This window comes from Aedes albopictus, chromosome 1 (genome assembly GCF_035046485.1).
Source record: "Aedes albopictus strain Foshan chromosome 1, AalbF5, whole genome shotgun sequence".
In the NCBI taxonomy this organism is placed as follows: Eukaryota; Metazoa; Arthropoda; class Insecta; order Diptera; family Culicidae; genus Aedes; species Aedes albopictus.
The window spans coordinates 313,746,262-313,770,195 of record NC_085136.1 but is presented as its reverse complement, the minus strand read 5'-3'; positions in this window follow the sequence as shown (position 1 = coordinate 313,770,195).

The window sequence follows — 23,934 nt, the reverse complement described above, 5'->3', positions numbered from 1 at the left end:
AGAGCCCTGTGATGGAAAATTTAAAAACAGTGTTTATTATTGTCATTCATATGGTAATTTGTTTCCCGGATGTAGTTTTCGTTGTTGTTGTTAAAGTAGAAAATTTTCCATCGAAGACTACTCTTTATTTTCAATCTCGGCTTTTCTTTCATTGTTGGACTTGTTTGGCCAAATATATTTCACGTCCAATGGGACCTCCAATTTCATTGCGTTTTCCTTTACCAACTGTTGAGTTTTTCACCAGAAATTTCTCTTTTTTTAGCACTAGCTGTTCTCTCGTTTTATATTTGGATGTTAACTGCAGATTTTGTCATCAAAAATTTTTCCTCCTTTTCATTCAAGTTTCAGAATTTGAGTATTTTAAGATGGTGAAGTCACTGATTTTTCTTCAGATATTCTTCTTTCTTTTAAACATAGGCTATTCTTTCATGCAGTGTTGAATTTGAACTAAACTTAGTCATTGAACTTGCGTGTCAGAGGTTTTTGCTGCTCAAGAAGGCTCTTCAGATCCTTCAGAATTCGGCTTTGAACTCTTATGTGCTTTTTATATTGATATGTCATGTGAATAAACCGAATAAACCGGTCCGATCACCCAGAGCTCTTTAAATGTACTCTACTAACATACTAATATATTTACATTGTTGGGTTCAGATGTAAGCAATGATTATCAGGTGGACTGATGGCAAGACTGGTCAGGATGAGGGACCTTCATGATTTTTGAAAGTTATCGTAACGTAACTGGCATGTGGAACATGTTCCATTGTTCCTGTTACATTCGCCAATCTTGGCGCCAATCCACAATGAATCACTAAAATAACTAAAACGGCCGCTATGAAATAAACAGATAGCGCCACCATAGCCTTGTGTGTTTGACGTAACTCGACTGCTGTCACTGTGTTACCGTCCATATACACGGTGGCGCTTTTGTTTTGATGAGGTGAGTAGCGGAGAAATCGGCTTCAATGATCCATTAAGCATGCAATAAATCCACAATACCAGGGTTGTTAATAGTCATCGGAGCTGAAGCATAATCACTGACAACAACGGCTAATAAAAAGTTAGCGTCACTTAGTCAGCAGCTCTTGAATATTTTTCTTCAAACACCGTCAGTCAGTTTGCTGGTCGCGACGAAAAAGTTTTGCCGTTTCTCTTTATTGGCATTTTCGTTGAACTGCTTGCATCGCCCTGTTAGAACGAACGAATAATCAGCCTCACGGGAACGGCCGATCAGAAAAAAAAAATGCAAAAATGAAACACGCTTCCCACCGGAATCGAACAAAAAACCTTCGGATTGGCAGCGCAACAAGCATACCAACAGAGCTAATTCAACAACTCGGAAGGACCGAGGCTAAATCATCAATAAAAGCTCGACTGGTTCGCCTTTCGTCTGCAGTCGGATGCCATGTGATGGATGCATGTTCGTTTTTCGTCGTTGCAAAAGGAGACAAAAGAGAATGACGAAAACTATAGCTCCCTGTTTTATTTTCGGTTCATCCTCGTCTTGGTTTCTTTGTCGGTCGCTGATGATGATGAAAGTGACGGAGTTTTATTTATCGACGAACTTTTTTAGTTTTTCGTCGTTGGTCGGTGACGAAACAGATGGTTACCAACCCTGTATCAGACTATCTGCCGGTGATGCAACAATTTCTCTTATGGCAAACAACCGTGCGTCCCCATTGGCATGATTCAAATCAACCCGAAGTAGTGCTTAACCGTGCGTCTCCATTGCCATAGGTGGACCGTCAAGAGACCGCAACGTAAAAGCGACGAACCTGTTGTGTGAAAATCTGCGATAGTTTCCAAGATAAAGTAACCAAATAGCAATGTGTCCTATTCTTCAGCGACGAGTGGTAGAAAACATGGCCTGGATTGGTACCCGGCTACAGAAATCGAAGATTGAAAGTGAAGATTGACATTCTCATTTTTTCATTCGTGTTTGGCCACATTCATTGTCAGCTGAATGCCTCTCTTTTTTCATTCAATTCTCTGTCACGAATATTTTTGCGCACGTCGTAAAATGTCCAATTTCTGTTAACAGACTCACAATCCGACTTAATGGACAAATAGAGAACATAATTAATATTCTAACTAACTACTATGCACAAGTTTTGAGGTAATTGAAAGTATAATCAGGAGTTACGGCCCAGTTTTATTTCTCAGTGAAAATTGTCAGTGACAGAAAAATGAATGAATAGGTGAAAAAATTCATTCACCAAAATGAATTTTATTTTGATCCCTCAGTTGAGAATCTTCAAAATTCACGTTGAATTTCACTCATTGAAAATGAAAATTTTAAACTCTGCCCGGCTATGATATTTTAGCGATCTAGATGGATGAACGGAGAATCTTGAGGGCGGAAATTTAACGAAGATCGGCAACTGTGCAATTGCAAAACAAACAAATGCACGGAAACTATTTGTTGTATAGAAATGCTTCGGGCAAGGTATTGCCAGATCCGATTAATGTGCATCTCTCAGGGCCCAAGGGAACCCAGAAAAGGAAGGCATTAGAGATGTTTTGAGTAAGCTGGACCTAGAATACATGAAGCTTGTTTTAGGAGTACTTATGGATAATGGACATACTTATTTGATTCCCTTTTGTTGTTTTGGTTGTACACATTGCCCCCTCTCTCCTCTCGAAATCCGTTTGTTTGTATCGTTATGAGTCGTTTATCCATTCTACACTTGACCAGCAGCGAAACACTAAAACTCTACACTGCTGATAGTCAACGAAACAATTTAGCCTCTTGGTTGAAACTTTAGCTGAATTATAGTGTGCTATGTGCTCAACGCGCATTGCAACCATATTGACCATGACCTCGACCATGACCATAGAAGAAACATGTACTTTTATTAGATTAAAACTGATAGTTGAGAGGAAGTTTTCTTTCAACTGAAAAGCAAGTACTGTTCCTGCCAAGGTTCCAGCTGGAACATAATGCTAACCTGCAAAAGTTTAACAGATTTTTTCGTCTTTTTTTCTGGGATATTTTTGCTCAGCAAAACTAGTGTAGACACGCCTTCCGCCACCCCCCTCCCCCCCCCCCCCCCTCCCCCCCGCCTCCCCCCCAAAATGTGGTTCTAGGGTAGTATTATTTTCATAGATACCACAGGAAAGAGATTTTACAAGCTTTGAATTAGTTGCTTCTAGGATGTTAAAAACCTCCATTCTCTACCCAGCTCTTAGAAGAAGGTGTAATAGCTGCTTACTTGGACAAAACAAAACAAGTTTTTGTTCAATCAATCTACATACCTGCACTGTGGTGTTTTTACTCCTTTCTATTTCATCCGCAATAACGCATCGGGACCGGACGAATTTTTGCGCATCAGTTCAATGGATATAAAACGATGACCTCGAGGTTGTTTCTAGGAAAACATCTTACGAGTGTTAAACAAAACATCAAACCAACCATCAAACAAGGCTATGATGGGTTTCAATTCACAGAAAACCCTTGCCTAAGTATGCAACAAAAACATTCCACTTCAGGTTTACTGGATTAAGTATGTACCAACACCATTATTATCATCATAATCTTTACTGCCTTCTATACCTGGGATGATCTCCTAAGCACAATGAGATTATCATACTAAAATATGGGCCAAACTATTAGCACTATAATATAATAAACTCGATAATATATTGCTGGAAGTAGAAACAATAATGGCACTTACCTCATATCATGAATACAAAACTACAGTTGTGTACTGTAGTTCATTTACAAATCAATGAAAAGTATATTTTCACGAGAAATGTGAAATGAATAACAATATTTCAGAATTTGAAGCATTATTATTGAATTTTAATTCAGTAATGTGAGAAAAAAACGTCTTAGAACGGTTGTTCATTTTTGATCATCCTCTTGTTGCAGAAAACCCAACGTTCAATCGATCGAGAGATCGATCGTTTAGGTAGGGTATCGCGCCACTTGGGCGGTGGCTTCTATATTCGTCTGTTTTCCACTATAACTCAGTCAATTTTGAACCAATTGACTTGAAATGTTGTACACGGGTAGATACTATACCTATCTCACCACATTCCAAAAGTTGTGTCAATTGGTTCAAATTTGACTGAGTTATAGTGGAAAACAGACGAATATAGAAGCCACCGCCCAAGTGGCGCGATTCCCTACAACATCCCATCCATCCGTCTTCCGTCTGAGCATCCCATCTGAAAAGCACTGCCAGCACCTATTCGATAGAAACAGGGGTGATAATTAGCAAAAAAAAAAGATTCTCTAAGATGATTTCATCAAAAAACGATCAACGGGGCTGCGGTGGTGGAGAGGAAGATCATTGCCGTCGTCGTCGTCGCTTAGCTACCGCACCGGTCAATCCGTCAAACCTTCAAGATGGCGTTGACTCTGCGTAGAAAAGTATCCCAGGGAACAGGTTGCGGGGAAATAAACCATCAGAGGAGATGGGAGGGGGTAATCACCGGTAAGTACAATGAGACTGCTAAACGAGAACGCAAACAATCGGGATCGGAACGTGTGGCCGATGAGCGATCAGCACTCTGACGACTGGACTAAGAACTTCAAGAGGTGTCCACCACGAATGACGTAAAAACGTGGGGTATTTCAAGTAGGCTTTGATGCTGGTATGAGGTGTTGGACTTTCCTTACGTGCGTTTATCCGACATGTCCCATGTGTGATTAAGATATTTTGTGACGTAAACTACATGTATTACCCGTAATCGCATTTAAAGTACAGAGAAAAGACGTCTCTAGAAATCTGTGAAAGAATGTCAACTAACGTGCGTTTGAAACACTAGTGCCTGGACAAGTTTCATATTAACCACTAACAATCACGAATGGCGATCCGACACGAATGCACTTTAGGTGTAAAGTGTCGTTAATAAATAATAATAATAATAATAATAATAATGAATCGCGATGTTGCTACCAGTCTTACCATTTCAAATGATCATAATGACACATATTGGAAATTGGACTAGGATATCTGTTTTCTGTGTTTCTTGAGAGAAATTTAGGGATTTCAGCGTATGTATCACAAAAACCAGAACAGTAGGTTCAAGGGGAAACAATCAATTTGCGTATGATCATTTGAGCGCACGTAAACGTACATAAACGGAAAGTGTTTGTTTTTATTACGCCTTTTGACGTCGTAAAATAGGAGATTCTTCCTCTTTTTTGTGGAATTCCACATAAACATACCGTAAAACAAAAACGTTGGATTCTATTGTCCGAATCGGAAGACTCCTTATGAAGATTATTTTTAATGTAGTAATGACGGTATCCATGGCAACGGCGGCCTGTGAGCGTTGATAGATTAGCATAAGGGAAGGTTGCAGAGGCGTTTCAGGGGAGTTCAAAGAGGGGTTTACGCACAGGGGTTTTTAGGGAGTCTCAGGCGGTACCATAAGCTCTCAGTGTCATTTCAGCGGGTCTCAGGGAAGTTCCAGGATATCTCGATTGGTTTCACGGGGTTCTTCTACTAATTCTTTATGGCTCTGCATTCCCATCGGAACTTGGTCAGCATCTCTTCAATTTCAACTTTTTTTGAACATTCCACAGTTATTAATTTAAGGGCTTTCTTTGCCGTTGCATGAATTTATATATTGTGAGGCAAGCACAATGATACACTATGCCAAGCGTGCCGAGAAAATTTTCGCGACCGGAACGCGAATTGATCCTGCCGTCTTTGGATTGGCGATCCATAGCCTTAACTACTAGGCTAACTGGAGACCCTTAACGGGGTCCCAAGGGGTTTCGGGAATATGGAGGTCTCAGGGACGTTTCAGGGTGCACAAGGGAGTGCCAGGAGGTCTCAGGCTTGTCTTCCAGGGTCTCAAGGGGCACCGGGGTGCTCTGAGGCGCTTCATAGGGTATTGGGTCTCGGGGACATTTAAGGGAGTCTTAGAGACATAAGGTAGTCTCAGGGACGTTTCAGATAGTCTGAGGGGGTAGCAGCTGGTGAGGATGGTGTCGCAGTTAAGCTCGTCAAGATGAGCCCAGAAAAGCTGGCCTCCTGCACCGGTTGATAGTCAGGATCTGGGCTACCAGAACAGGAACAGCTATCGGAGGAGTGGAAGGAAGGGGTAATCTGCCCCATTCACAAGAAAGGCGACCATTTGGAATGTGAGAACTTCAGAGCGATCACTATTTTGAATGCTGCCAACAAAGAGCTCTTCCAGATCATCTTCCGTCGTCTGTCACCTAAAATGAATGAGTTCGTGGGAAGTTATCAAGCCAGCTTAATCAACGGACTAGATCTTCACCCTACGGCAAATCCTACAGAAATGCCGTGAATACCAGGTCTCAACACATCACCTGTCCATCGTCTTCAAAGCGGCATACGACGACAGTATCGACCGCACAGAGCTATGGAGAATCATGGACGAAAACGGTTTTCCTGGGAAGCTTACTAGACTGATTCAAGCAACGATGGACGGTGTGCAAAACTACGACAAGTCAGAACATATGGAACGGTGGCAGAGCTGTACAGTGTACACCCGCCTGAAACGCGAAGCAACAAAGGTCGGACTGGTGGTGGATGCCTCAAAAGCAAAGTGCAAAACCGAACAGGACTGGATCCGCCTGAGCAGTAATGTTACAATAAACGGGGATTCCTTCGTGGTGGTAGAGAATTTAGACTACTTCGGATCCTTACAGACGGTTGACAACAATGTGAGTCGTGAAATTCGAAGGAGCTAATTGTGGAAACGACCGACTGATAAGCAGAATTTATCCCTCTACAATTGGCTTTTCGGTCCGGAAAATTATGAGCGGGGTGATTCTATTACATCCGACGTTTCGGCCCTTGGTTTGGGCCTTCTTCAGGGAGGTTATAGGGGTACCGCTACTTGTATGTCGTATTCAGTGTCTAGACGCCATGTTAGTGTTCGGCACAGTGGTAAATCCAAGTTTAGATAACTACACCCTCACCATCTACCCACAAATAGCCAACACAAGACTAAATCTGCCAAATCCGACAACGCTACGCCAAGCAACCGGCGACATACAAGTAGCGGTACCCCTATAACCTCCCTGAAGAAGGCCCAAACCAAGGGCCGAAACGTCGGATGTAATAGAATCACCCCGCTCATAATTTTCCGGACCGAAAAGCCAATTGTAGAGGGATAAATTCGAAGGAGCTCATCAGCGGAAGTGGGGCCTACTATGGGCTCCGGCAGAAGCTGCGATCTATAAAGACTCATCAACGCACTAAGTGCAACATGTAGAAGGTGCTGATAAGACCGGTGGTCCTCTACGGACACGAGATATGGACCATGCTCGAGGAGGACCTTCAAGCACTTGGAATTTTCGAGCGACGCGTGCAACCCGAGCAGAGGGGAATATCAAATTAATAACTACGAAATCACAAAACCTGTTTTTATATCTTGTTGTGTTATTATTAGATTATCAATGTATTACGTTTCCATAACATGTTTTGTTGGGCAATCTTATTTTGTTATGACCAAGCTATTGGTATACAGCAATTAAATAACATTTCAATATTACATTTTGTTGTGGAACAAGTTTAGTTTTTATTGTATTATTGAGAGTGTACAAATACTTTATGCTATTGCTATCAAAACTAAAACAAGTTTTGAAAAAAAAAACCTACGTCATTCTACAACGCTATTTACAGCATTTCGTGAGTGAGCGGAACAACTGCATATTCTCTCATCAATTTGTCTTCCTCTTCCATTTTTTATTACATCCTAACTGAGACAGAGTGCAAGCAAACTTTTTCCCACGGAATACTAGCTAGTGATAGTATTCCGTGAGAAAAAGTTTGCATAATGCACCAGCAAAATTGTTGAACGATTTTTTAAAAAATGCGCAAAGTTAAGCCCTAGGTGCGCAAAGTATCTTACGCTTACGGTAATACATTTGATAAAAGGTGTGGTGTATTATTTGACATGGAGGTGCTGTAAATAAATAAATAAATAAAAACCAAGTCCCTGCTGGGCGGCGCGAGGTTTGAAATTGACTGAGTTGTAGCTGAAAAGTACCCTACATACGTCAAAACGAGAACATAGCAAACTATATTGAAGGTGGGGTTTGAAAGGGACGTTCCAGTTTCCGCCTTTGACATGAGAATTTCAATGATAAAAATGTCATACTTATTGAGTAAACTTGTTTGAACGAATCTAATACAGACAGCTGAATCCAAAATTGTAGATGGTTTTGAATGGGATTTTTCAGAATTATTTTTATTTTCACATGTTTTCCCTATCTTTCAAGAAGATGAAGTCGGATCTACCTATTTGTGGTAAAAGATTACACGAATAGTTGAAAATACGCCTATGAGGGAAGAGAGAAACTGAAGTTCGCAATGATTGTTCCGCCCTTCTCACATGATGGTATAAATATGTATAGCATTCTCAGCCAACACGAAGTCAAATATGATGTAGAATAGGATGCTAAAGTGGAGGCCATATGCGTAAATGCTTCCATTTAACCACGGGTAAAGTGTACGCATATCGGTTCCACTATTCAACAGCATATGCGATCATTTGATATCATAACTAATTTTGCTTTTGGAATATTATCAATAACTCTTTAATATCAAAATTTGTTATTGAAACATTTCCCAAATTCACTGTTATTAAGTTGTTATTGACACTAACAAAACATGTTATTGAATTGATTTTCCAGGAACAAATTTTTGTTATGTGACTTGTTATTTTGCCGCTTATGACAGACAAGTTTATAACTCAATATGTTATGTTAATAACATAAAAATTACTAATTCCATTATGCAGTTATTTTGCCAAAATAACGCATTTTGTTATGCTGTTGTTATTCTCTTCTGCTCGGGAAAGGACGATCTTCGTCAGTGTGAAGGAGAACGGTGTGTGGCGGAGAAGGATGAACCACGAGCTCGCTGCACTTTACCGAAAATACAGCATCCAGGAGGCGGCCAAAGCCGGAAGGATGGGGTGGGTAAAGTATGCTGCAAGAATGCCGGAAAACAACCCTACAAAGTTGGTGTTCGCTATTGACACGGTAAGGCGTGGAGCACAGAGAGCATGATGGGTGAACCAGGTGGAGCGTGACCTGGTGAGCATTAGGCGCGACCAAGGATGAAGAGCGGCAGCCATAAACCGAGTACTATGGCGTACTATTGTTGATTATGTCTCAGGGGCGTTTCAGAAGATCTTAGAGATTTTCCATGAGATATCAGGAGCTTTTCATGGGGTACCTGGGGGTTTCAGAGGCGTACCTGGAGATCTCAGGGATGTTTCAAGGGGTTTCAGGGGGCACCAGGAGGTCTCTTGGATGCTTCATGGGGTACAGGGGATTTTAGGGGACTTTCAGAAAGTCTCAGATAGTCTCAAAAGTGTTTTAGGGGTTTCAAAAGACTCCAGGGCAGCTCAAAGGCGTCTCATGGGGCCTCAGTGGGTTCCAGGGAGGTTTCAAGGGGTCTCAGGGGCGCATCTGGGATATTTAAGGAGAGTTTTGGGTACAGCCCAGGAGCTCCCCGAATCCTTCTGAAACGCCTCTTAACCCTTTGGAGCCGGAGGGGTCCTGTATGACCCCAACACCGAAACGGCTGTATAAATTCACAATTTCAATAAAACAGAATACTGTCTACGGCGAAGTTGTTGCAAATTGAGTCCTTTATTAATGAAAAATGGGAATATTTGTATTTGAGACTTCATTGACAACCTAGAATATCCTGAATACCATGAAATTTGGAAAAATGTAATAATTGATATACCAGTTGTTCCAAAAGCTGAATTTGGATATGGGTTACGTTTATATGTACAGTCGTGTTGTGTTCCACGATACTTCCTTGAGTCGATGGTCCCTTCAATATCAACTCATGGAGGTTTTACTGTATTTATTTAACCTTCGTCAAGAATATCGAAAGATGTTTAATATTTTGGGACGATCTAGGTGGTCCAAACAGTCCTAGAGTGAAGGCCTTCAAATCTACAAGTACAGTTTTATGTGTTTTCGGCATAAATAATAGCATTGCATAATCTACTGGGATCCGTGAAGCTCTTGACATCTACAATGTAATTTATAGGCACTATATGTATATTTCACGACAGCCAAATTACCTTGGAGCTCAGAACTTCAGGTCTACACTGGTAACAAAGGCCATATCTATTGTACTGAGGTTGCATAATCAAATGCTGACGAGACGAACCAGCCAAGGGCTGAAAGTCTCGTTAATAAAGACAATAATAATAATAATAATCAAATGCTGTGCTTGGACCATCCTGAAGTCTACTTGTTTATTATAAACTCTTAGGATATTGAGGGTCGTCCGAACTGTTCTATAATGAAGTCATTCAAATCTACAAGAATAGCTTTATGTGGTTTTGCCATTGATAAAAGCATTGCATAATCTGCTGGGATCCATGAAGCTCTTGGAATCTCAAATTTCAAATAGAGACACTATAGGGTTATTCCAGATCAGCTAAACTACCTTGGAGTTCAGGACTTCAGGTCTACGCTCGTAACAGCAACCACATTTGACATACTGAGTGACGTTGTATAATCAACCGCTGTTACTGTAGCAATCTGAAGTCTGTTTGTTTGTTATAAACCTTTGGGAACTGTTCTATAATAAAGTCCTTCAAATTTACAAGCATAACTTAATGTGTTTTCGCCATAAATAATATCATTGCATAATCTGCTGCGATTCGTGAAGATTTAAAGTCTCAAATGTCATTTAGAGGCACTATAGGCATATTCCAGATCAACCAAACTACCTTGGAGTACAAAACTTCAGATCTACACTCGTAACCATGGCCATATCTGTTATACTGAGTAACGATGCATAATCAACCGCGGTGACAATGAATTGAACATTACACATCCAACTGTAATCTGTAATTCCCCTGGAATTTTATGTGTCATTCCAAGATAGTTTTGAGATATTCCAGATCAACCACACTACTCCGAAAACTATAGCTTCAGGTCTTCACTTGTAGTAACAGCTTTTGCTACTTCGTTAAAGCATACATAATCCACTATATTTACCAAAGTAGTTCTAGGAATAATGGGCGTTGTTCTATATTTTTGGGACATTATAGCCCATCCTTACTGTAATGTAGCTTAGTTGATAAAAACAACCACTGTAACATGAGGAGATTTTGTTTTAGATAGTAACGTTACACAGCCATATGGGATCCATGAACCTCTTAACTCTCAAGGGTCACTTCATGATAGTTTTGTGACTATTTAGATCATCCAATCTTTCAGGGACACACAACTTTATATCTATGTACACTTGCAATGCTAGTCTGCTACACTGAATAATGGTACAGAATGACCCATATTTACTTATATTCTTCAAAGACTAGTAGATATTGTTCTGTACTTTTGCTTTTTTTTTTAATCTGCATTCGTTGTACACTCAAACCTCCATTTAGGTAGGATCCATTTAGGTAAAATCTATTTAGGTCCCTCCATTTAGGTAACGTTACCTAAATGGAATTTGGTTGTGTTCAGATCAGTTGGAGTTTAGATATAAGGTTCGCTTACGGGAAAGAAGTAGTGAGTGATGTTAAGAGGATATGGGAGGGGGGGTGGAGGGGAGGGGGATGCAATGTTGAGATATACCCCCTAAACACCCCCCCTCCATGAAGTGTTGAAAAGTGTCAGTATCCAGCATCATGTCCAGCTGAAATTGAGATAAGCAACCATCCTTCCATGATTCAATTGATATCAACTTCAACATTGATGACGTCAAACCCGACATCAACCTATCATTCACCTGTTTTTATTTTGGCCACCAAACCCAACATAGACCGAACAGTAGTTCGATGTTGGTCCAACAATGGCCCAACATACAATAAAAATTGACCCGACTTTGACCCGACATTCAATAATTTTTCAGTCTGGCGGAATTTTGCAGGGTTTTTCGTGTTTAGTGCACAGCTAGTCATTTGAATGACAATTCTGATCTAAGACCCTCCAAATCTCCCGAAAACGCCCCTGAAGCCCCTCCCCTCCTGAAACCCATCCACCCCTCAAACTTCTTGAAAGCTATCTGAAACTCCCTCCACATGACCCAAACATAACATCCTTTAAATCTCCTAGTAACTCTCCCTTCTTAAACTTCTTTGCAACCTTGTACTCCATTTAGGTAATGAACTGAATCCATTTAGGTAATGAATCCATTTAGGTAAAAATTCTATTTAGGCAGTCCCGACGCGTTACCTAAATGGAGGTTCGAGTGTAGTCATTTTTTGTGCTATAAAAAGTTACATTACCTAGTCTTACCCACCCAGATCCGTAAACATCTGTGAAACTCAGAGCCATTCCAAAATACCTTTGAGATATTTGAGGATTACTAAACTTCCCTAACTAAGAGCTTCCAGCAAAGGTGAAGATAGTTTGGATAACCCCAGTTGATCTGATAATGTCCATTGAACATTCAAATGATTTACTGGACATAATAGATTACGGTTTGGATAACCGAGGATATTCCAGCTGATGTTATACTGTCTTTTGAACATTCAGAAGACTTACTGGGCATGATAGATTACAAAAGAAAATAGCTTAATATAATGAAATAGATTACGCGTGTAGACTTTAGGATCTAAACTCAAGAACAATTTGGATGACCTAGGATACTCCGACTGATGTGATAATATCTTTTGATCTTTCAGAAGACTCACTGGACATGATAAAATACAAATCGAAGCTTTGTATAATGAAAGAAGCTACTGTTACACCCGTAAATTTTAGGATTTGAACTCAATAACAGTTTGGATGACCTAGGTTATCCCGACTGACCTGGTATTTCTACTGAACTTTCAGAAGACTTACTGGATATGATAGAATACAAATTTCAGCTTTGTACAATGAAAGAAGTTACTGTTACACCCGTAAACCTTAGGATCTAAAATGAAGAACAATTTGGATGACCTAGGATATCCCGACTGTCCAAGTACTGTCTATTGAACTTTCAGAAGACTTGCTGACCATGATAGATTACAAATCATAGCTTTGTTTGACGAGAGAAGTTACTGTTGTATCCGTAGTCTTTACGATCTAAACTCAAAAACAGTTTGGATGACCTGTGATAAAAAATGCATTATATTCAACCCTTTTTATGCTGTTGAGTACCAAAACCACAGAAATACGTAGAAAAAACTCTATAATACCGCCTGGCAAAATTCCGGCTTCAAAGGGTTTAACCTCTTGAAACGCCTCAGCGGTCTCAGGAAAGTTACAGAGGGTCTCAGGGGCATTCCATGGGGCCCCAGCGGCATTTAAAAGCGTACATGGAGGGGTTTAGGGGCGTTTCAGGGGGTCTTAGGGGCATTTCAGGGGGTTTAGGAGGTTACCAGGAGGTCTCACGGACGCTTCACGGGGACTCAGGGGGTTTCAGGAGACTTAACTGTCTCAGAGCCGCTTTAGAGGATTTCAAGCGTGCTCCAGGTGGATCTCAGGGAGGTCTGATGGGGCCTCAGTGGGTTCCAGGGTCTCAGGGGCGCTTCAAGGGGTTTTCAGCAGGCTTGACAAAAACTCCCTCGCGAGAAATGAGGTGACGATTTCGGGAGTTTTTTAAGGAGAGAAAATCAAGATCTAAAATCACAACGCAAATCCTCAACAGCACCGAGCGCAATTTTGTCGCGCAGCGATGAGTTCGTCCAACATTCATAATTGCTTGTTGTGTATCTCAGCTACTCACGCTCAAAAAATACTCGCGAGTTCCACTCCCATACAAATAAAGACTCACTAGGGTCAAAACAGATTCATCTACCCGAAGTCATCATCGTTTGTTTTTTTCGTTTCCCTCTGATTTTTTTTACCTCACTATTCGGGGTTCATCCATTTCCTCGCGACGAGGCAGAGGCAACCTACCATTAATTCTAGAGCATGTAACAAAACTCTTTTGATTTTGAGGAGAATTATCAAGCCTGATTTTCAGGAAGGTTTCCAGGTACAGCCTTGAAGCACCCTGTATCTTTCTGAAGCGCTTCAACCCCCCCCCCCCCCCCTAAAGCCTCCTGAGATCCCCTGTGAACCACACCTTAAACTCCCTTGAAACCATTCCAAGTCCTTTTAAATTCCCTTGGGACCTCTGGAAACTTCTCCTTTCAGGCTTCCCCGAATTCCCATTGACCTCATCTCAAAGCCCCACTCCCCAGTATTCCATTGGCACTAGTTAAAGACCAGTACCCACAAATCTGGTTTAATGACGGTATTCTTCTATGTGAGGTAAAATCCTGAAAGACGATTAGATCAACAAATCGCATGTGAAGTAACCGTACAACATACGTCAGTGCGGTTTGCAAACACCATTTTTTTATACATCAGTTCCAAAAAACGGTGACCTCGACCTCTGGATGAGATCAGCCAAAGAAATGGAATATTCCTTCCTTGTGATCGTTCATCATCCCCCGTCAGCATTAATTCGCGTCACGCGGTTCCCGAACGGACACATTATTATTTACCCACCGACAAAACCATAATGAGATGTACTGTATAAGTTCGTCAATCCGCTAATGATGATCATATTCCTTGACGGTACAAATGTTCGTCACAAAGCTCTCTTCCCCCCACCAGTCAAACAATGCATGTTGACCAAAGTACTAGAGTGCTGGAGGTGGCGCGCGATGGCTGGCGGGTATTGCTGCCGCGGGGTGTCTAATTGGCAAAAACCGGGGCTCAATTTGCGCAAAATCCTGTACCGTCATCGATCTCTCTTCTTCTGTTTATCTTATAAACGCCGAAAAAAAAGTACAGACTTACCTACGGGAAACCGGGCGCCCGCTCCCCGGGCCAACTCTTGACATCAATTACGACTTTCTCGAAGGTTCTAGCCGGATAGTACCCTGTCCCTGTGGCTGGTATGACCAGGGAAAAAAATGGTGAGGATTTTTTTGCCAGTTATACTCGCCTCCAAGCCGAGAGTCATTCATCTGTATCCGCTGTTTGAACTCTGACAATGGATTCTGATTTTTTTTTGTTTGCGAATGTTCCGATCAGATTCGAGAGCCGGTGGCTCTCGAGTAGAGCGGGGAAGAAAGCCTCAGCCAGAATGTAGGGGAGGTCGGGATGGAATGCGTTTCCCGTGGAAAAAGGTTCGATTTAAGGCCATAAACGTCCAATGTCCGAGGGTATTAAGTAACACCATGCTGAAGGTGGCGGGTTCGATTACCGGTCGGTCCAGGAATATTTCGTAATGGAGTTTCTTGGGCTTGGAGACTCTTCGTGTCTGCCACACGATATTCACATGCAAAATGGCCATTACCAGATGCAGCTCTCTGTTGGTAACTGTGGAAGTGCTCATAGAATAGTTAGGGGCATGGATGATCTCTCTGAATACGTTACACCAAGAAGAAGACGAAGATAAAGAGGAGTAAAAGTAGAACGGAGAAAACAGAAAAAGAAAATGAAAATGTCGGAAAAAATAAAAGATAAATACAACATAACACAGTTTAATGCTTTCCAGATCTGTCAGAATACAAACATATTGGATGATTTCAGAAATAAAAAAAAAACTTCACAAAAAGCGTTTTTTGCGATATTTTTTTATTAGAATAGACTGGTTGGATGGATTCCTGTTGTACTTGTAATGATCAACGAGAATGGCAATTAGCGCATTTCACACCGACGACCCCTTTCGTCCAGGTACGGATACCTTGAGCCCGACCGGACCGGCGCAATCGCACGTCGAGGAACTTGAAGTACTTGTTGCTCCTACAGAGTACCCCCGAAAAGTGTTTTGACGGCCAAGGTCCGCCTGATGATGGCCTACTGACGTCAGTGAGGAGAGGCGCTCTTTTTCTTACTTCTCGCTTTGAATGTGCGTCGTCGTCTCTCCATCAGCAGCAACGAATAGCCGGCAATCAAGAGCAATTTATGATTAACAACGGTGGCCTCCACTCCAACACCACCAGTACCACCAAAGATCGTTCAACCAAATCTCTTCCCCTGCCCGGCAAAGCGTACCGTCTTGCCCGCACGCGTAGACACATGGCATGACCGCGAAAATTGACCGGAAAAGTGTGAACCTCTGCATATGAATGCGTTTTTGTACACGCATCGGATCAGATTAATAGACTGCGGGCAATAGACATTCATATGGCTCTCTATGACGAATGGCCTTCCGGGGGGGTCTTCCTCAAGCGAGTTGTTGCGACTACGAGCGCTGGGGTTGCGGGGGTCATTGCTGCAGCTTTGGCGCAATTTTGATAGGATTTGCCTGGGCCACTGCGCACGTGTTTGACAGACCACATCGACGAATACACATATGAAACCTTATCTGCTGGCTTCCCGAGTTAATGTAGATAACAACAATGAGAATACTTTTCACAGCAATTCGAGATTGAATCACAACAATTTGCCGCCATAACACTTGGTCACTACAACGACGATATTTGAATATTCTCCACATGGCCACTTGTTCGATAGAAGGGTCGTATTGAACCGCATTGCACCGGTCACACCTGCTTAGTGGATTCCAAACTCTTAGACCACATCTTGATTCATGCCTGAACTAGCCACTCCTCACGTCTACGTGCCACCTCCTCTCTGTAGCTTCGATACTATTTGGGCGATAGCCGATTCCAACTAAGCTCGTCTTTACACATCTTCTGGACAAGATTGTCCGGAGTCCTATCCCCACCACTGTTCCAGATACTGTCTAAAGCAGTCAGGCCCCGAAAAGACCTGGGTCAGGTAGAATGTGCCGTGCCCATGATGCCTATTGGACCCACTACTCTGAGAATAAACCTGTGGGCCCACTTTCTTTTGGTGGAACTATCTTACGCACACTGCCATGATCAACCTCCATCTCTCCGGAACCATCAAGAAGGTATTGCTTCAGAGAGCGGCTAATGCACATCGCACCCTCAAGGTTACCTGGCGCTTCGCCACTTTCCCAAGTGGTCCTTACTTTACTCCCAAGTGGTGTTACTCCCTTTGGCCTTTTCGGGCCCGTATGAAGTTGATCATTAATATTAACTTCTTTTCCCGATCAGCCTAGATAGCTGTGTAGTGTCGGTAGCGGTTAGTTCTACTGGCTAAGAATAGCACTACGGACCGCCTGTTCCAGTGGTAGGAGTCCACTAATCAGGTGACCCCTAATTCAAGGTGTTATGCGGCTTTACGCTTACCGTGCCTAGGAATGAATGGTTAGGGGGGTCTTATAAAAACCTAATCGCAAACGGAGCCTGTGGAGTACCAGGGCACCCTCCACAGTATTTTGCCCTTACTGCACTAACCGGAGCAATAGTGCGGCGGACCTTGTGTTTCTCCGAGACAATCAGCTGCCCTTCTTCAATCTCATACTTGAGGCTGAATAAGGGCGGGATTATGAAGATGTTATTAATTAGTTTAAATTTTCACCTATATGGTTTCGCATTATGCGTTTTACACAGTGTATTCTGTGCATCCTCGCCATTGGCGCACTCAAATCGATACCGATCTGGCTATATTGTTGCTGTTCTTTTATGTGCTGTGATTGTTAAGAGTTTAATCTTGCCTAGTTTGGGTAGTGGCTACGGTTAGGATAGCTCAGATCAATCTTCAGCAGAAAAGAACAGCAACGATCAATCTTTGTAGACTTATGCAAAATGGTACAGCCCAAGTGGCGTTAGTCCAAGAACCTTACTTTCGTAAGCGGAATTTCTATCTAGGAAACCTTGTGAATCCGGTGTTTGCTACTTTCAGTAAAATTGAAATGGCAAACTCATGTGTCATGCCTCGAGCATGTGTGCTTGTCAACAACGCAATCGTTGCTACACTCATCTCTGAGCTAACTACTAGAGATGTATGTGCTATCACAATCGATGTATCTGTTGGAAACCTCAACAGGAAATACGTTTATTGTTCGGTTTATTTACCGCATGATGAACCATCCCCTACGGATGCTTTCAAGCAAGTCATTGCACCATATAATCTGGGGCAGCTCAGACATCAATTTGAGAGGCTCTAGTTTGATGGAATACTTAAGTAGTACAGATCTTGGATTACTTAACATAGGCAACCGCCCAACCTTCTTGGTATCTGCTAGAGAGGAAGTGTTAGACATAACTCTTTGCTCTAGCAGAATTAGTCACGAGTTGACCAATTGGCATGTGTCAGATGAAGAATCTTTATCTGACCATCGCTAGATCTTGTTTGAACATGTGAATGTTACTTACCAAACTTTGCGTTTCAGGAACCCCCGGTCAACCAACTGGGATCTCTTTACCGATTTGGTTGCAGCCAAATTTCATGGATACTCACCATCAATTGACACTCCAAGTGATTTAGATGAAGCCGTTGATACTACAACGGCCTTCATCATGGAAGCTTTTGAAGAAGCTTGCCCTCTGCGGTCTGTGAAGACCACAAGAGGAACCCCTTGGTGGAACTCTGATCTGGCCAAGCTCAGGAAACAATGTAGGAAGAGTTGGAACAGACGACGTTCGGCTGGATCGGAGGCTTTCAGGTCGGCTCGCAAGGCCTACCAGAAAGCTCTTCGGTCTGCTGAACGATCCGGCTGGAAAAACCTTTGTACAAATGTTTCCAGTCTGAGTGAAGCCAGTCGATTGAACAAAATCCTTGCAAAATCTAAGGATTTTCAAGTGAACGAACTTCGTTTGCCAAATGATGATTTCACTTCCTCTGATGAGGAAGTTTTGGAATGTTTATTCAGTACACACTTCCCCGGATGTGTGGATATTACATCTTCGGATGAACCTGATGTCTTTTCTTGTAGTTATGATTCTTTAGCTTCGGCTCGGAGTATCATAACTTTAGAATCGATTGAATGGGCACTTAATAGCTTTGCTCCTTTCAAATCTCCCGGGGCAGATGGGATGTATCCTATTTTGCTTCAGAAGGGATTTGATCATTTCAAACATGTTTTGAAACAACTACTTGTTTGCAGTTTTGCTACTGGGTATATTCCCAAATCCTGGCGGGATATTACTGTAAAGTTTATTCCGAAAGTGCGTCGGACGTCGTATGAAGAAGCAAAGAGCTTCAGACCTATCAGTTTGACCTCTTTTCTGGAACGCATTGTCGATCATCACATCCGTGATGTTTATCTGGCCAATGTGCCTCTTCATGTGAACCAACATGCTTACCAATCTGGAAAGTCCACTGTGACTCTTTTACACAAAGTTGTTTACGATATCGAAAAGGCATTCGCTCAAAAGCAATCCTGCTTGGGTGTTTTCTTAGATATCGAGGGTGCCTTTGACAACGTGCCTTTCGATGCCATATTGGAAGCCGCACGGGGTCATGGTATATCTCCAATGATTTCCAATTGAATTCACCAAATGCTCAAAAACCGACATCTCTTCGCGACATTGCGTCAAGCGGCGATTAGGAAATTGAGTGTTTGTGGATGCCCCCAAGGGGGAGTCTTATCACCACTTTTGTGGAATCTCGTAGCAGATACGCTATTGAGGCAACTCAATAATAGCGGTTTTCCTACTTATGGTTTTGCCGACGACTACCTAACATTGTTAGTTGGTATGTGCATCAGCACCCTTTTCGACCTGATGCAAAGCGCCCTTCAGGTAGTTGAGGGTTGGTGTCGCCAATATGGCCTTTCGGTAAATCCGAGTAAAACATCTATTGTTCTTTTCACGGAAAAGCGAAACCGTAATGGTGTTCGACCTTTACGTCTCTTTGATTCTGATATCAATGTGACTGAACAGGTAAAGTAGGTTGGAGTCATTCTTGATTCCAAGCTTTCCTGGACACCTCATGTTGAGTTCAGAATCAAGAAAGCTTGTATGGCCTTCGGGCAATGCCGGCGAACCTTTGGTACAACTTGGGGTCTTAAACCCAAGTATATCAAATGGATTTACACAACTGTTGTTCGTCCAATATTGGCGTATGGATGTCTTGTGTGGTGGCAAAAGGGCGAAGTGAGAACGGTCCAATCAAAATTAGGCCATCTCCAAAGGATGTGCCTAATGGCGATGTCTGGAGCGTTCTCTTCAACTCCTACGGCAGCGCTCAAAGTTCTCTTTGAAGTTGCCCCACTACACATTCATCTCAAACAAGAAGCACTTTCTTGCACTTACCGTCTATGGGTACTCGGTTTACTAGAGGAAACTCCTGTGAACCGCAGTTCAACACACACCTCGTTGTTTCCACTTTTGGTGAATTGGGACATAGTTGTCCTTGCTCCAAGGGATCTTACAATTGCTTGTAATTTTCCATATAGAACATTTTCCACGAAATTCCCTTCCCGGGAAGAGTGGACATCTGGATATCTGGAGAGAAGTATTTCAGACGGCATCGTATGTTACACTGATGGCTCCCTTCTCGAAGGTCGAGCAGGTGCTGGTGTTTATTCTCGTGAGCTAAGGCTGTATCAGTCTTATTCACTTGGTAGACACTGCACCGTTTTTCAGGCCGAAATATTTGCTCTTATGTGCGGAGTGCAATCAGAACTTCAGCAGCACGTAATGGGCAAAGTAATATACTTCTGTTCAGATAGCCAGGCTGCTATTAAAGCACTTGCTTTGGCCAACTCTAGGTCGAAGATAGTTATCGCTTGTCGAACTCAAATCGAGGAGCTGAATTCAGCAAACGCTGTTCACCTTGTATGGGTACCTGGCCATTCTTCCATCGCTGGAAATGAATTGGCTGATGAGTTAGCTCGCACTGGAGCATCACATGACTTCATTGGCCCTGAGCCAGCTATTCCGATATCGAAGTGTTGGGTAAAGCTTCAGATTCACACCTGGGCTGCTACTCAACACAGACAATACTGGAATAGTTTGGAGTCATGTCGTCAAACCAAATTGTATTGTACTGAGCCATCTCCAAGGGTGGCGAAGTATCTTACAAATCTGTTAAAGCAGAATTGCAGCATGCTGGTCAAATCATTGACTGGCCACTGCCGACTCAGTTATCACATGGCGAATATTCAGCAAACTGATTCATTTGCCTGTGATAGCTGTGAATCCGATTATGGAACTTCGTATCATTTAATATGTAACTGTTCAGTTTTTGTGCAATTGCGTTTCCGAGTACTCGGTAAACACTTATTAAGTGAAACTGACTTTAGAAACCTGAATCTGCAGGACATTCTGCTGTTCTTGACCCGCTGTGGTAAAGAGCTATAGGCTTTCTTTACGCTTTATGCGATATCACAGTGCCCTTTTCAGGGCGCTGTTTGAACCCATTGTGGTACGCTTATGCGATATTACAGTGTCCTTTTCAGGACGCCATGTGTACCCATTGTGGTACGCTTATGCGTGTATGAAGACCCTATTCCGTTACCTGTCCTTTTCCCTGTCCCATCCTTTTTTCCTTCCCTTCTCCCTCAGGTAAATGATGAATAGGCTCGTGTTTTATGGCGATGGCACAAATTTCCCAAATGGAGGAGAACGTGCCTCTGGAGCCGACCTACTGATACCTGATACATCTTGATTCATGCCTGAACTAGCCACTCCTCACGTCTACGTGCCACCTCCTCTCTGTAGCTTCGATACTATTTGGGCGATAGCCGATTCCAACTAAGCTCGTCTTTACACATCTTCTGGACAAGATTGTCCGGAGTCCTATCCCCACCACTGTTCCAGATACTGTCTAAAGCAGTCAGGCCCCGAAAAGACCTGGGTCAGGTAGAATGTGCCGTGCCCATGATGCCTATTGGACCCACTACTCTGAGAATAAACCTGTGGGCCCACTTTCTTTTGGTGGAACTATCTTACGCACACTGCCATGATTATCCTCCATCTCTCCGGAACCATCAAGAAGGTATTGCTTCAGAGAGCGGCTAATGCACATCGCACCCTCAAGGTTACCTGGCGCTTCGCCACTTTCCCAAGTGGTCCTTACTTTACTCCCAAGTGGTGTTACTCCCTTTGGCCTCGGAAGGCAGTCAGGAGCGACACCACGCCTGCTTCCAACCACACAGCAAGTATTAAGAACTTATACCGCGTGCACAGCGGTTTGACCTTCCCGCAAGTAAAGCCCCATCAGCCAACACATAAAAGGACGTGCTGACTTTGGGTCTTCACCTGCCCTGGCCTTTACCAGGGACCCTGCGGGCTCGGAGCCAACCCAGTAGACTGACACCACGACAGCAACGCTACCAGGTTGTTGTCTCCACGGCCATTTAGGGGGCGTCCATAAATGACGTAGCTTTTTAGGGGGGAGGGGGTGTTTGTGATTTTGTGACGAAGTGTGACGATAGGGGGGGTGGTGGTTTATGATATGCTACGTAGCTTTCTACTAAGCCTATTGAAAAAAAAAAAATATTTCGTAATTAATAAAAATTTTTATTTGCAATACGTATCATTATCCAGTAAATCAAAATAAAAAAAAAATAGATTGCATTGATCATTTACTAGAAACTCCTGGTTCAACTTCTGAAGAAAACACGGAAGAAATTTTTGAAAGAATCCCAGAAGGAATCTCTGAAGGAATCCGAATGTAACTTTTGAGGAATCCCGGAAGATTATCTGGATATAAATCCTGGTGAAAGAGAATCCTAGAGGAATTCCAGAAGGAACGATGGAAGGACTCCGTAAAGGGAAACCTCGCGGAATTCTAAGAGAATGGGGGAATGCCGGAAAAAGTTCCTGGAATAGTCCCGGGAAAAAAACCTGGATAATTCCTGGAAGGAAGTCCTCGAGGAATACCAGAAGAATCCAGGAAGGAATTCGAAAAAGAACTCCTGGAGGAATTCCAAAAGCAATTCCTGGGAGGGTTTTTAAAGAATGCCGGTGGGGTTTCCTGCCGAGATCTCGGAAAGAATATCTGAGTGAATTCCAGAGGAAATCAAGAAGGAACTCCTGGATGAATCCCAAAAGAAACTTCTTTGGAAAACACAGAAAAAAGTTCTGATGGAATCTCAAAAGAAATTCCGGTTAAAATCCCTGAAGAGATGCCTGAAGAAACTGCTGGTGGAAGAGAGGAGAAGAAAACCTTCAAAGAACTCTTGAAGGAACCATGGATAAACTTTTAGAAAAAAAAACATTACAAAACAAACTTCAGGAGAAATCTCAGAAGGAACTTTTGGAAGAATCTAAGAAGGAACTCCGGAAGGAAATATTGGAGGGATCTCTGAAGGAACCCCTGAAGGAATACAATAAGGAGGAATTTTCAAATGGAATCCCAAAGGAAATTCTTGAAGATATCCCAGAAGGAAGTCCTGGAGGAATTAAAGAGGGAGAAATTCTCAAAAACGGGAATCCCAAAAGAAACTCCTTGAGGAATTCCAAAATGAACTGCTGTAAGAATTTTAGAAAAAAAAAACTCCTGCAGGGTCCTTCAAATGTCGTGGTTAATTTTATTCAAATGAAACCAATTTGATATTCTGAAGAGATTTATTAGTGAGTAAACTAATATCTTCGGAAGAGCTCAGGCTAATATGGTGTTTAACTATATTGGGAGCATCAATTTCCTGTTCTTCGGCATCAACCAGAACGATGGGTGGTTTATTGAGCCATTAGCTATGGTGATAATCTCCACTGGTTGGAGCTATGGTCTTGATGTCGGCGATCTGATCCTGGCAATCGGCAATGTTTTTTTTTGCTATTGTTGTTTTTTCATAATATTCTATACACATAGAGGTTAGAATTGAAATCAGAGTTTAATTTGACTTTTTTTTTTGTTTTTTGACATGAAACTTGAAACATGAAACGGATTCAGATAAGCTTTTGAACGAACAGCTAGGTACGTGATTATTTTGCCATCGAAAGCTATATGGTGCCGCCTGACATCCACACGACCTCGGAGGGTGAGAAACGGGCTAGAAGCCTCTTGGAATCTACTACCCGGCGAATTGGTAATTGTTTTGAAACCGGCTGGCTTTGGAAGACTGATGTAGAGGATTTTTCCTATAGCTATAGCATGGCACTACGGCGACTAAATACAATCCCTGGAACACAAGTTCCGGCTGAATCCGGAGCTAACAGATATTCAGCAGATTAGAGATTACAAACGAAAGGCGAGCTATAAAAGAACATCTGGCGTGCAGTGATAGGCATCGTGCACAAATTACGTAACGCTATAGGGGGAGGGGAGAGTCC